The following is a 14,439-nucleotide window of genomic DNA, read 5'->3' on the forward strand; positions in this document are numbered from 1 at the left end:
AGAGTCACTGGTAGCTTAATGGGAATTGCATTGAATCTAAAAATTACTTTGGGCAGTATGGCCATTTTTGTGATATTGATTGATTCTTCCTATGCATGAGCATGAAATGTTTTTCCATTTGTTTGTGTCCTCTCTGAATTGCTTGAGCAGTGGTTTGTAATTCTCTTTGTAGAGATTCTTCACCTCCCTAGTTAGCTGTATTCCTAGGTATTTTATTCTTTTTGTGGCAGTTGTGAATGGGAGTTCATTCCTGATTTGGGTCTCTGCCTGCCTGTTGTTGGTGTGCGGGACTGCTAGTAATTTTTGCACATTGATTTTGTATCCCGAGACTTTGCTGTAGTTGTTTATCAGCTTAAGAAGCTTTTGGGCTGAGATGATGGGGTCTTCTAGCTATAGGATCATGTCATCTGCAAACAAAGATAGTTTGATTTCCTCTCTTCCTATTTGAATACCTTTTATTTCTTTCTCTTGCCTCATTGCCCTGGCCAGAACTTTCAATACTATGTTGAATAGGAGTGGAGAGAGAGGGCATCCTTGTCTTGTGCCAGTTCTCAAGAGGAATGCTTCCAGTTTTGGCCCATTCAGTATGATATTGGCTGTGGGTTTGTCATAGATGGGTCTTATCATTTTGATGTCTGTTCCTCCAGTAGCTAATTTATTGAGAGTTTTTAACATGAAGGAATATTGATTTCTATTGAAGGCCTTTCCACATCTATTGAGATAATCATGAGTTTTTTGTCTTTAGTTCTGTTTATGTGATGAATCACACTTATTGATTTGCATATGTTGGGCCAACCTTGCCTCTAGGGGATGAAGCCTACTTGATTATGGTGAATAAGCTTTTTGATGTGCTGCTGTATTCAGTTTGCCAGTATTTAGTTGAGGATTTTTGCATTGATGTTAATCAAGGATATTGGCCTGAAATTTTCTTTTTTTATTGTATCTCTGACAGGTTTTGGTATCAGGATGATGCTGGCCTCATAAAATGAGTTATGGAGGAGTCCCTGCTTTTCAATCCTTTGGAATATTTTCAATAGCAATGGTACCGGCTCTTCTTTGCCCTTCTGTTATAATTCAGCTGTGAATCTATTTGGTCCTGGGCCTTTTTTTTTTTCGGTTGGTAGGCTATTTATTACTGCCTCAATTTCAGAACTCATTATTGGTCTATTCAGGGATTCAGTTTCTTCCTGGTTCAGTCTTGGGAGTATGTATCTCTGCAGAAATTTGTCCATTTCTTCTAGATTTTCTAGTTTATGTTCATAGAGGTGTTTATAGTTTTCTCTGATGATTGTTTATATTTCTGTGGGGTCAGGGTGATAACCCCCTTATCATTTCTAATTGTGTTTATTTGATTCTTCTCTTTCTTCTTTATTAGTCTAGCTAGTGGTCTATCTATTTTATTAAGTTTTCTTTTCTTTTTTTTTTAACAATTAATTTATTTATTTAGGGCGAGGCAGGGAAGCAGGTAGGGAGGGCAGGGGCAACCTCTCTTCCTTACAGGCACTAGGCCTTGTTTCTCTCCCAGATAAGCTAAGGTCGTCAGGGGCTGAGGGGAGTGAGGCAGGGAGGATGCATGGGGTCTGTGGGAACCAGAGAGAAGCTGGAGTCAGAGGTAGGAGCTGGGGCTGTGTGGGAGTGAAAGGTGAGGCAAGGTCAAAGGTGAACTGCAGCTTGGAGGGAAGGGTCCAATGTAAACCAGGACTTACAGGTGTAGAGGTAAAATGGGGTTCGTAGGGGGTGAAAGAGAAGTTGGGATCAGAGGGGATTCATGGGTGAAAGAGAAGTTGGGGTCAGAGGTAGGAGTTGGGGCTCAGGTGGGGAGTTAAAGGTGAGGCAAGGTCAGAGGTGAAGGGCAGCTCAGAGGGAGGGGTCAAACGTAAACCAGGACTTATAGGTCTAGACGTAAAATGGGATTCATGGGGGGCAGAGGTCAAAGGTGAAGCAGAGGTCAGGGTGAAGGAGGGCCCATAAAGTTAAAGGAGCGGTTTCTGGAGTCAGAAGGAGTGAAGCGGGGCTCCTCCTGGGAATGTCAAGGTTGGAAGAGCTCAAGGGAGTCAAAGATAAATTAGGGCTCAAGGATCAAAGGGGAGTCAGGGTCGGAGATGAAGTAGCCAGAGGTAAAGCGAGCTCCAAAGGTATTGTTAGGGTCAGGGCAAAGTCTTAGGGTCAGGGGTGAGTCAGGCTTGGAGGGAAAGCAGGGCTCTAGGGGTCAGAGATGGAGGGTCCTAGGGGATCAAAGGTCAGAAGCCTCGAGGGGACAGATGGGAAGCGATGGGAGCAACCTAGGCCACCTTCTCCTCGGCCCCCTCCTCGAACTTGCCCTCCTCGGCTGTGGTGTCCTGGTACTGCTGGTACTCAGATACCAGGTCATTCATGTTGCTCTCAGCCTCAGTGAACTCCATCTCATCCATGCCCTCGCCTGTGTACCAGTGCAGGAACGCCTTGGGCCAGAACATGGCTTTGAACTGCTTGGAGATGCGCTTGAACAGCTCCTGGAAGGCCATGCTACTGCCGATGAAGGTCACAGCCATCTTCAGGCCACGGGGCGGGATGTTGCACACGGCTGTCTTCAAGTTGTTGGGGATCCACTCCACGAAGTAGCTGCTGTTCTTGCTCTGCACGCTCAGCATCTGCTTGTCCACCTTCATGGACACGCGGCCCCGGAACACGGCAGCCACAGTCAGATAGTAGTTGTGGTGCGGGTTGCACATGGCCATCATGTTCTTGGTGTCGAACATCTGCTGGGTGAGCTCAGGCACTGTCAGGGCCCGGTACTGCTGGCTGCCCCGGCTCGTCAGGGGCGTGAAGCCAGGCATGAAGAAGTGCAGGTAAGGAAAGGGGACCATGTTGATGGCCAGCTTGTGCAGGCTGGTGTTCAGCTGGCCCGGGAAGCACAGGCAGGTGGTGACTCTGCTCGTGGTGGCCGACACCAGGTGGTTGAGGTCCTTGTAGGTGGGGGTGGTCAGCTTGAGGGTGCAGAAGCAGATGTCATAGAGTGCCTCATTGTCAATGCAGTAGGTCTCATCCATATTCTCCACCAGCTGGTGCACGGACAGCGTGGCATTGTAGGGCTCCACCACCATGTCTGACACTTTGGGTGAGAGCACCACGCTGAAGGTGTTCATAATGTGGTCTGGGAACTCCTTGTGGATCTTACTGATGAGCAGCGTGCCCATCCCAGACCCCATGCCACCCCCCAGCGAGTGGATCAGCTGGAAGCCTTGAAGGCAGTCGCAGCTCTTGGCCTCCTTCTGGACCACATCCAGGACAGCGTTCACCAGCTCCATGCACTCCATGTAGTGCCCCTTTGCCCAGTTGTTGCCAGCTCCAGATTGGCCAAACATGAAGTTGTCTGGCTGAAAGATCTGACCGAAGGGGCTGGAAAGGACAGAGTCCATGGTGCTGGGTTCCAGGTCCACCAGCACTGCTCTGGGAACATAATTTCCTCCTCTGGCCTCGTTGTAGTATACGTTGATCCTCTCCAGTTGCAGGTCACTGTCCCCATAGTATGTGCCTGTGGGGTGATGCCATGTTCATCACTGATAACCTCCCAAAACTTGGCCCGGATCTGGTTACCACACTGGCCAGCCTGCAGGTGCACGATCTCCCTCATGGTGGTGGCGCTGAGGGTGGATGTGGCAGCAGTGGTGTGAGTGTGGGGAGCTGTGGCAGTGGTGTGGGTGGAAGATGCTGTGGAGATGGCAGAGAGCTATTAATTTTTTCAAAAAAAAAAAAAAAAAGCTCCTAGATGTGTTGGTTTTTTGAAGGGTTTTTCATGTCTCTATCTTCTTTAGTTCTGCTCTGATCTTGGTTATTTTTTGTCTCTGCTAACTTTGGGGTTTGTTGCTCTTGGTTCTCTAGCTCTTTTAGTTAAGATGTTAAGTTCTTAACTTGAGATCTGTCTAGATTTTTGATGTGAGCATTTAGTGCTGTAAATTTCCCTCTTAATATTGAATTAGTTGTTTCCCAGAGATTCTGGTACATTGTCATTTTGTTCTCATTAGTTTCAAATAACTTCTTGATTTCTGTCTTAATTTCATTACTTACCCAAGAGTCATTCAAGAGCAAGTAATTCAATTTCCATGTGGTTGTGTAATTTTTAGTGAATTTCTTAATCTTGACTTCGTTTGATTGTGGTGTGGTCTGAAAGACTGTTTCTTATGATTTCAGTTTTTTTTTTTTTTTACATTTGCTGAGTAATGTTTTACTTTCAATTATGTGATCAGTTTCAGAGTAAGTGCCATGTGGTGATGAGAAGAATGTATATTTTGTCATTTTGGGTGGAGAGTTCTGTAGATATCTATCAGGTCTACTTGATCCAGAGCTGAGATCAGGTCCTGAATATCTTTATGTTAATTTTCTGTCTTGATGATGTGTCTACTATTGACAGTGGGGTGTGAAGTCTCCCACTATGATTGTGTGGGAGTCTAAGTCTCTAAGAACTTGCTTTATGAGTCTGAGTGCTCCTGGATTGGGTGAATTTATGTTTATGACAGTTATGTCTTCTTGTTGAATTGAACCCTTTACCATTATGTAATACCCTTCTTTGTCTTTTTTTTTTTTTTTTTTTGAGATGGAGTTTCACTCTTGTTGCCCAGGCTGGAGTACAATGGCATGATCTCAGCTTACTGCAACCTCTGCCTCCCGGGTTCAAGCGATTCTCCTGCCTCAGCCTCCCGAGTAACAGGGATTACAGGCATGTGCCACCACACCTGGCTAATTTTGTATTTTTAGTAGAGACAGTGTTTCTCCTTGTTGGTCAGGCTGGTCTCGAACTCCCGACCTCAGGTGATCCGCCTGCCTTGGCCTCCCAAAGTGCTGAGATTACAAGCATGAGTCATGTGCCTGGCCTTCTTTGTCTTTTTTGATCTTTGTTGATTTAAATTCTATTTTGTCAGAAACTAGGATTGCAACTCCTGCTTATTTCTGTTTTCCATTTGCTTGGGAAATTTTCCTCTATCCCTTTATTTTGAGCCCATGTGTGTCTTTACATGTGAGATGGGTCTCTTAAAGACAGCATACTGATGGGTCTTGGCTCTTTATCCAGCTTTCCATTTGCATAATTATTTTCAATTAGTTTCTTTGCAAGAATCTATTCAAGCTCTTTATCCACGTTTTAAGGACAGTTTTATTTAAAACTAGATAGTATAATTTAAAATCCTCTTATGAGTTGCAGATAAACAACAATTTATGGCAATCTTCTGAAAGATGGTGAAGAGGTGAGACTGCCACTGAAACCCACTCTGTTTTGTGGAATTCTCACTCTTCTCTCTGGAGACCTCATGACTGATATATGAACTGAGAGAGGGCAGCACTGTCAAAACATACATGGAAGGGAATTTAATAAAAGAGAGTTCCATGTACCTATCATCCTGAATTCACATATGTTAATAATTTATACTTGCTTTGAATCATTTTATTTATTAAATAAATAAAATATAGATAGAGGTCAAGTCTAATTTGTACTTCTTCCTAATCATTCTCTTCATTCTCAGAAGAACCATATCCTGAAGTTGGTGGACATTCTTCTCATTCATTTTCATGTATTTAATTTTACTACATATATATATATACATAGACAAAAATCTAGTATCATTAATGAGTATCTTTTGACTTTATATAAAAGTTTAAAAATGTATATAAATCTATCATTCTTTACAGAGAATTTGACAACTTCCTCACCATTATGTTTGTCAAATTCACCCATGTTAATACTTGTAAGTCTTCTTTCAACAGTACATATTACCTTTTATGAATACATACATTTTACCTATTCATTCACCTCTTCTTGAATATTTACATTGTTTTTGTCTTTTCATTGTTTCAAACAAAGCTGCCACAAACATGTTTTCCTGAGCATATGAGTTTTTCTTTCTTTTTTTTTTTGTTTGAGACAGAGTCTCGCTCTGTCACCCAGGTTGGAGTGAAGTAGCGCATGATCTTGGCTCACTGCAACCTCTGCCTCCTGAGCACAAGTGATCCTACTGCCTCAGCCTCCTGAGTAGCTGGGATTACAAGTGGGTGACACCATGCCTGGCTAATTTTTGTATTTTTAGTAGAGACGGGGTATCGTCATGTTGGCCAGGCTGGTCTCGAACTCCTGACTTTAAGTGATCTGCCAGCCTTTGCCTCCCAAATTGTTGGGATTATAGGTGTAAGCCACTGTGCCCGGGCCTGAGTTTTTCTAGAGCAGTAGTTCTCCAACTGTTTAATTTTACTCTTAAAAATTATTGAGGACCCCAAAGAACCTTTGTTTATCTGAGTAAAATATATTATTATTTACTGTATTAGAAATTAAAATGGAAATTAAAAATATTTAATTATGTATTCATTTAAAAGTGATAATACATCAATTACATGTTAGCACAAATTATTTTATGAAAATAACTATATTTTTCAAAACAAAAACATTTAGTGAGAAAAGTAACATGGGCTTTTATTTTTTGCAAATCTCTTTGATTTCTGTCTTAGTAGAAAAGAGCTGGATTCTCTTATCTGTTTCTGCATTCACTCTTCTGTGATATATTGTTCTGGGTGAAATATAGAAAGTCCTATCTCACACATATATGTAGTTGGAAAAGACAGGAGTTTTAAAGTAGTCTATGCAGATAACTGTGGATGGTTTTTGATATACTAAAATTGGACATTTGGAAGTTTCTTGGAGGTTAGTTCCAAAATGCAAACTGAAACTGTATCAATGAACTGCTTGTGTTTTTATACATGAAAAATCCATTTGCCTATCCTCACCTGGAATGGAATTTTTACCTATGCATGATTTTGTAGCATCATGCAGTGATTATTTTAAAAATATTGCTTCACTGAGTTATGCAGACCTTTCAAAATATTGACATATTTCATGATACAATATTAAAAATATCACATTTGTTACTATCACCATTGATCTTATCAGGAAAGTATGTTTCAGAAAGCTGTGCAGCTTATGGTTGCAGACACAAGTTTTGTTTCCTTTTTTTGTAAGTTTCAAATATTTATTAATGAGAGTAACCTCCTACACAACACATCAACCTGATTTCATGCTTTTGGAGGATAACAATTTCCTAGTTAAGTGGAAAATTGGAGATGGCTTCTGGAGGACCTTCATTCTAAAGCAGTTTTACAAGACCTTCTTTCTTTGGTTTGCTGTAATCCACATTAACTGAGTAGAACTTGTATTGACCATTGGGACCCAGTTTGTTCCAGGGCTCTGGGTTATTCTTTCTGTTCCAAGTAACATCTGGATTGAACAATGCTGGATGCAAGACATACAGTGCTGCTCTAGTACCTCCATCTCCAATAAACTCAAAGAGGAGAATCATGCTCAGATACTTCTTGGCTTGATTGAGGATCTGGTAGAGCATGTTTGCAGCAGTGGCCTCTGATTCAAAAGGAGAGAACAAGCCTAGTTATCAGACTTTGAAGTAAGTAGTATCTACTACAAGTTTTCTAAAACTCTAATTTTTACACAAAAACTTGAATTTGTAATTGACAAATAATGCTGTCAGTTGTTTTCCTTGAAGTGACAACCTCACTTTGTTAATTTTAGAGAAACATCTGCCCAAAACCCAAGTCTGAATAACCAAAGTTTGTCTGTCAGTAATTCTTTTAACTACAAATGGTGTTTCATGAAGAGTTGCTTTTAAATTGCACAAGTGTTTGTCTTTGAGGCAGTGATTATACTTCAAGATGTAGCGGAAGTGCTTTATGCATATTTTCCATTTGTCATACAAAATATTTAAAAACTGTATTCTCAAGGGTCAATATTTATAACATCAATACTTTTCACTGCTCCATGTAAGACAAGTGCAACTGACGTTTTTAATAAAACAGCATATGGTGGTAACAAACACAATGCCTACTAGTACTATTTTGTGGCACTGCTTCAATTTGTACTAAGGCACCAGTAGTCTTACACACTGTATTCGTTTCCTAGGGCTGCTGTTACAAACTACCACAAATTTGGTTGCTTGAAACAACAGGCATTTATTCTTCTTTAGTTCTGTAGGTCAGAAGTCTGAAATGAGTTTCACTGGGCAGAAATCAAGCTATCAGCAGGGCCCACTCTTTCCAGAGACTCTAGGGGACAGTCTGTTTCCTTGCCTTTTCCAGCATCTGAAGCTGAATTTCTTACATTCCTTGGCTCATAATCCCTCCATCTTCAGTCAGCAGCATAGCATCTTGCTTTAGCCATTATGTTGTCTTCTGTTCAAATCTCCCTCTGCCTGTGTTGTGACCATCCTGAAGAAAAAGAATGGATGCCCACCTGAAAATTGGTTTGGATGTCAGGACTGATGATGCCACACACATACCAAGAGGGTATGAAAAGATTTATTGCTTACATAATTGAAGCTTTTCTGGGGAGAGCAGGGCAGCCCTCCCAAGCAGATTTGAAAGGGACTTGAGAGCCAGGAAAAGAAACTAGCTTGAATATTTTAAATTGTGATTAGGGAATGGGGAAAACTTTCAGTGTAAAGGGCTAGATAGTAAAAATTTTAGGCTTTGTGAGCTATGAAATCTCTGCCATAACTACTGAACTTAAAATGTAAAAGCATCCATAGACAATCTATAAATTAATGGGTATACCTGTGTTTCAATAAAACTTTATTTATGGATACAGAAATTTGAAATTCATATAATTGTCATGAGTTGAAAAATTTTCTTACTTTGATTTTTGGCCAGCTATTAAAAAAATGTACAAACCGCTGGGCGCGGTGGCTCACGCCTGTAATCCCAACACTTTGGGAGACCAAGACGGGCGAATCATGAGGTCAGGAGATCGAGACCATCCTGGCTAACACAGTGAAACCCCGTCTCTACTGAAAATACAAAAAATTAGCCGGGTGTGGTGACGGGTGCCTGTGGTCCCAGCTACTCGGGAGGCTGAGGCAGGAGAATGGCGTGAACCTGGGAGGCGGAGCTTGCAGTGAGCCGAGATGATGCCACAGCACTCCAGCCTGGGAGACAGAGCGAGATTCGGTCTCAAAAAAAAGAAAAAAGTACAAACCACAAGTTCACAGGTTATATAAAAGCAGATAATAAATAGGATTTGGCATCCAGGCTTAGTCTGACAACACCTGGATTAGGTTTCATAATAGATGGGAGAAATATTACATTTATTTAATGATGCATAAAACATTTCCACCACATATTATCTCATTTGATCTTTAGAACAACTGTGAAGTAGATATCCTCATCATACTCATTTTACAGATGAGAAAACTGAGGCTCAGATATCTGCATAAGGCAGTGGCTCTAAACCTTGGCTGTACATTGGAATTATCAGGGGGGCTTTTAAAGAATATCAGGCTTCACTCCTTGAAATTCTGATCTAATTGGTGTAGGACCATGGCTCTCAAATGAGGGCAATTTTGTTCCTCCTCCTCCAGGGGACATTTGGCAATGTCTAGAAATATTTTTGGTTGTAACAACTGAGAAAGGAGTGTTGTGATACTGGCATATAGTAGGTAGAGTCCAGTGATGCTTCTAAATATCCTACAATGGACAGGACATCCCTTCACTACAAATATTACCCAGCCTAAAATGTTAATGGTGTCAAAGCTGAGAAATCCTAGTCTATGCCAGGGCTCAGGAATTGGTTATATGAAAACCTCCCTAAGTGGGTTCCCAGGTGGTAGTTTAATATCTATATTCTCTCTGTAGTATGAGGGCTCAGTGATAACTTGGCTAATTCATGTCAATAGACAATTGTGAATTTTCAAGAAAAGACAATTCTAGCTCTTTACTGGCAACTTTTTTTTTCCTGCAGCTGCTAATAAGACTTTAAACAGACAGGATTGAACTCTTTGTCCTTTGTTTTATTTGGTCCACTCTGTGGAGTAGTGTTGAGAGCACCAAAGTCATAGAGGAGCTCTCCTAGGTAGCAGGGAGATCTGAGTGAAAGAAGCAGCACCTATGTATTTACTTGAAGAGCTCCTGCTCTGAAACCTAGGGAATCTGATTGGCTTAGGGAAGACTGGAAGCTTTCCAGAAGGATACAGCTAATTGTTGCTTTCAAAGGAGATGCACATGTGTGAAGGCCTGAAAGGGATGAATCTGGGCAAAGAAAACGTAGAAATTGTAACTTCTTCCTGTTCAGGCTAATGAGATGTGGTGAGATCCAGGGAATTAGTGGAGGTCATTAGGGTGTGCAAAAAGCACTCAAAAGAGATACTGGAAAGATTGATAATGCAATGATTCAAAACAACATAATGCAAAGGGAGAAAGAAAATATCGTGTAGGTCAATGTTTCTCAAGGTATAGTCCTTGGATCAGCTACAGCAGAACTACGTAGGATACTTGTTAAAAATGCAGGTTTTTCAGACCTTGCTGAGACCTTTTGAATCAAGATCAAGGTGAAGCCCCATAATCTGCATGTTTAATGGGCTCTCCAAATGTTTCTGATGTACACTATAGTTTGAGAGGCACTTTTGTAGGTAGAACTCTTGCTCTAACTGGAGGATGATCAAGATGACCGTGTAATCTGAAATAAAGGTGTCCCTTGTCTTAGAAAAGCATGTTTTCCTGAGAAGTGGTGTGTTAATGGAAGTTTCACAAGTTGACTTTTATTGTAATTGCACTAGGGGGACTCATTATTACTTAAAAGAAACCAAAGGTTAAGATGTTCACAGAGTGAATGTTTGTATTCAATTGATCTTTTAAAATGTTTGGGGGATCTAATCTGTCATAATATTAGTTAGCTCTCTAACCTAAAGAAGAAGTAGGCATTTAAAAAGTTTCACTTTTATACTTATTTCTGTGATTCTTTAGTATTTTTGCCTTTCACAAAAATGTTTTGTGTCAATTTTAAGTTTAGAAAACAGAGCGAATTAGGTTTAATTAATTTTGACAACCATGATAACGTGCTTGTTATGATTATATAAATGAAATTTTTGTGGCTTCCATATCTGTCGCATATCATGTTCAAACAAAGATCTCACATTGGAGCAGAAATATGCTGATTAGATGAATGGCATTAAGTACAAAATTGTATTGTGCTGGGTGCCTTTGAATTTTACACAAAGAACAGACTTGGAGTCTGATTATCCCAGTCTCTGATTGCTTTGTCATTCACAGTTTTGATAAATGGTTTAATCATTTAATGAATTAATAATTTGCTATTGAGTCAACAAAATATCTAATTGCAAACCTTGCTTCTAAAAATCTGAGACTAGTTGAATCCTCATCCTTTGCATTATTTAATAGTGTATATATAATTGTTCTATTTTTTTCTACTGTCTTTACTCACTTCCACTTGATTTGATAAGACCTTCACAGGCTCTCTGTGAGATTTTCATTCTGACAGGATGATGATAATACATGGCATATTGAGAATTATAGCAATTCTAGTAGAGGAGAATAAATGACTTTATAGTATGGAAATGTAGAGTTCCTATTTAGAAAATGAAATTGGTGGATAAATAAAGTGCATTTCTGGCTCATTTCCAAATTATTTGTTCAATGAAGCCCATGTCAATCTGCAATGCTTTCAGTGTAAAGGAATCCAGAAGAATACAGAATCTTGAAGATTAAAGCTGGAAGGAATTTAGGAGTTCTCAAACTCAAATCTCTAAAAAAAGTCAGGTAATTAACATAAATAAGTGATAAGCTTCAAATTACAATATTAAGGGGGTTCCTTACCCCTGTTGCCTGTGGAAATGTAGGGTCATTGTTTCCAAATAGTCTGATTTTTCAAGAGATGCCAAAATCTAGTCTTCCCTATCCATCCTCCTACTGAGTAGCCACCAGGATCTGGAACTTCTCTCAGTCACAGCTAATTGCACTAGGGATAGGTGCCTGTCTTTGAGGGATATTGCCCATGTAAATGCTGGCAGCTGACTCTTATCTGCTGACCCAGCCTTAAGATGAACAAGTATAGTTTATTTCCCCAGGACATTTGACTCATGACACAAAGGAAATTTATAAGTTGTTAGCAAGACAGAAAGAAGTAGACACAAAGACTGAAACCAAGTTATGTTACCTGCAGAGCACCTGATAGAAAGTTGCAACCTTCTACAACTGAGGTCCTCACAGAGTGGCTTAGAATCTAGACCCACTCACCATCTGAATCCCCAAGCTAGGTAAGGTATTTTTAAAAAATTATTTTTATTTTATTTTGTTTTATTTATTTATGAGAAGGAGTCTTGCTTTGTCACCCAGGCTGGAGTGCAGCGGCACGATCTGGGCTCACTGCAACTTCTACCTCCTGGGTTCAAGTGATTTTCCTGTCTCAGCCTCCTGAGTAGCTGGAATTACAGGTGGGTGCCACCACAGCAGGCTAATTTTTTGATTTTTAGTACAGATGGAGTCTCACCGTGTTGATTGACCAGGCTGGTCTCGAACTCCTGACCTCAAGTGATCCACCCACCTCGGCCTCCCAAAGTGCTGGAATTACAGGCATGAGCCACTGTGCCCAGCTAGGTGTTTTATTTTAACAGCGAAATAAACTCAAGGGTAATGAACACACTAAACCCAGAAATGTGTATGTAAAGGGTTGGATTAATTGGGGATAACTGTATTTAACTTCCAGAACTGTTAAGAATTAAATGAGTATGTGTGAAAATGTTTAGGTCAGTCTCTAACACATAGTAGGCCCTTAGTGCTACCTTCACAGCTCTCTTCCTCTCTGCCCCTTTTACTACCCATGTATTTACATTTAGTATTGGCATCAACCAAGGGAAGGATGCCAGTATCTGTGACTTAGTCTGATGATGGATAAAAAATTTTTCCTGTCTGTTAACCAACTGTTATCTAAAAGGCCCCTGTCTATAAGCCATATTTTCCCAGACTCAGATCTTGAGGGGAATTAGTAAAAAATTGTAGACCCTGAATTTTCCTGCCTGTATCTGTCAGGATTCAGTGCAAGAAACAGAGATGACTTTAAGTATTTTAAGTAGAAAGGCATTTAATAAGGACATTAGATATTTTTAAAACTCTTTGGGAGGATTGGAAAAGTAGGCTCTAGGCTGGGCCTGAAGAAATAGCTCCTAGAATCTTATAGAACTGATCCACCAATTGGCTCCTATCTCTGAGACCACGACTGGAATGCTTGAATTCAAGAATATAGCACCAGAGCTGACACCCAGGAAGCTGGAGACTAGTTGCTGGCACACAGATGCAGAACATTCTCATGTCTACATGACCTCAATTGCCAGGGTAAGAGAGTCCAAAAGGGGAAAGAAAGTGGCCTTGACATTATTTCTGCTTTCCAAATCTCACAAAAATGTACCTAATTAATAGAAGCAATTTTACATTGAGAATTTTAGCTGTAAAAGAGTCTGTGAAATGCAATTTTCACTTTTCTAGTCTTTGCAGCACAGAAGGTGCACTAGAAGGAAATGGGAATGAAGGATGAGTGAACCAATCCACAGTATCTATAACACTGTCTGCAATGGACTGAATGTTTGTCCCCCCAAACTCATCTGTTGAAAATATAATCCCAATGCGATAGTATTTGGAGGTGGAACCTTTGGGAGATGATTAGGTCATGAGGGTGGAGCCCTCACGAATAAGATTTGTGCCCTTTTAAAAAGAGTCCTTTAAGAAGAGCTAGCTAACTCTCTTTTCACTATGTGAGGATATAATGAAAAGACAGCCATCTGCAAAGTAGGAAGTAGGCCTTTACCAGACACTGGATCTGCCAGTGCCTTGATCTTGGACCCTCCGTCTTCCAGAGTGTGAGAAATAAATGTTTGTTGTTTGAGCCATTCAGTCTATGATATTTTGTTATCACATCCTGTCTTACTTAGTCTATTTAGTGTAGCTCTATCAGAATATCTATCAGAATATCACAAACTAGGTAATTTATAAATAAAAAAATATCTCTCACAGTTCTAAAGGCTGGGAAGTCCAAGATTAAGGGTCTGCATCTGGTGAGGGCCTTCATGCTACATCATCCCATGGTGGAAGTCAGAAGGGCAAGAGAGTAAAGGGGGCTGAACTTGCTTTTATAATAAGCCTACTCTTGCAATAACTAACCCATTCCTCTGATATTGACATTAATCCATTCATGAGGGCTCTACCCACTTATTAGGCCCCACCTCCCAACACTGTTATATTGGGGATTAAGTTTCTAACATATGAACTTTAGGGGACACATTCAAACCAAAGTCCAGCTGAAACCAAGATATTGCCCTACCATATTTGTCAGTGAAGGTTCTCAAGATCCCCCTTGCACTGGACCTGCCACCTGGTATCATCTGAATTTGAAAGTACAGTGAAACCTCATGATGATGCTAATTCTGAAAAAATACATTTTTCATTTTGTGTCTGTTCTTTATCCATCTGCAGTTCTAAAATAGGAACCGGCTAAGGTCTTTTATTTTCTGCAGCAGTAGAGTGGGTAGGGGAGAAATAGGGTTAGGGATGACTATGTTGTGATCATCTGTGACTTTCTCAGTTAGGTGTAAGATCTCCTGGGTACAGCAAGTTTAACAGATCTTTACC

The 14,439-nt window shown here is 40.5% G+C and overlaps 1 long non-coding RNA gene and 2 pseudogenes across 1 annotated transcript in view; 1 reads left to right on the forward strand and 2 right to left on the reverse strand.

The window, feature by feature from the left end:
• Positions 1-14,439, forward strand: part of LOC139360902 (uncharacterized) — a 75,673-nt gene that overhangs the window by 26,032 nt on the left and 35,202 nt on the right. The gene's annotated exons all lie outside the window — the stretch shown is intronic.
• LOC105468431 (tubulin beta-4A chain pseudogene) lies at positions 2,283-3,613 on the reverse strand (annotated as a pseudogene).
• On the reverse strand, positions 7,104-7,358 carry LOC139360866 (cytochrome c oxidase subunit NDUFA4 pseudogene; annotated as a pseudogene).

The sequence above is a fragment of the Macaca nemestrina genome, chromosome X (assembly GCF_043159975.1).
Source record: "Macaca nemestrina isolate mMacNem1 chromosome X, mMacNem.hap1, whole genome shotgun sequence".
Taxonomy (NCBI): domain Eukaryota; kingdom Metazoa; phylum Chordata; class Mammalia; order Primates; family Cercopithecidae; genus Macaca; species Macaca nemestrina.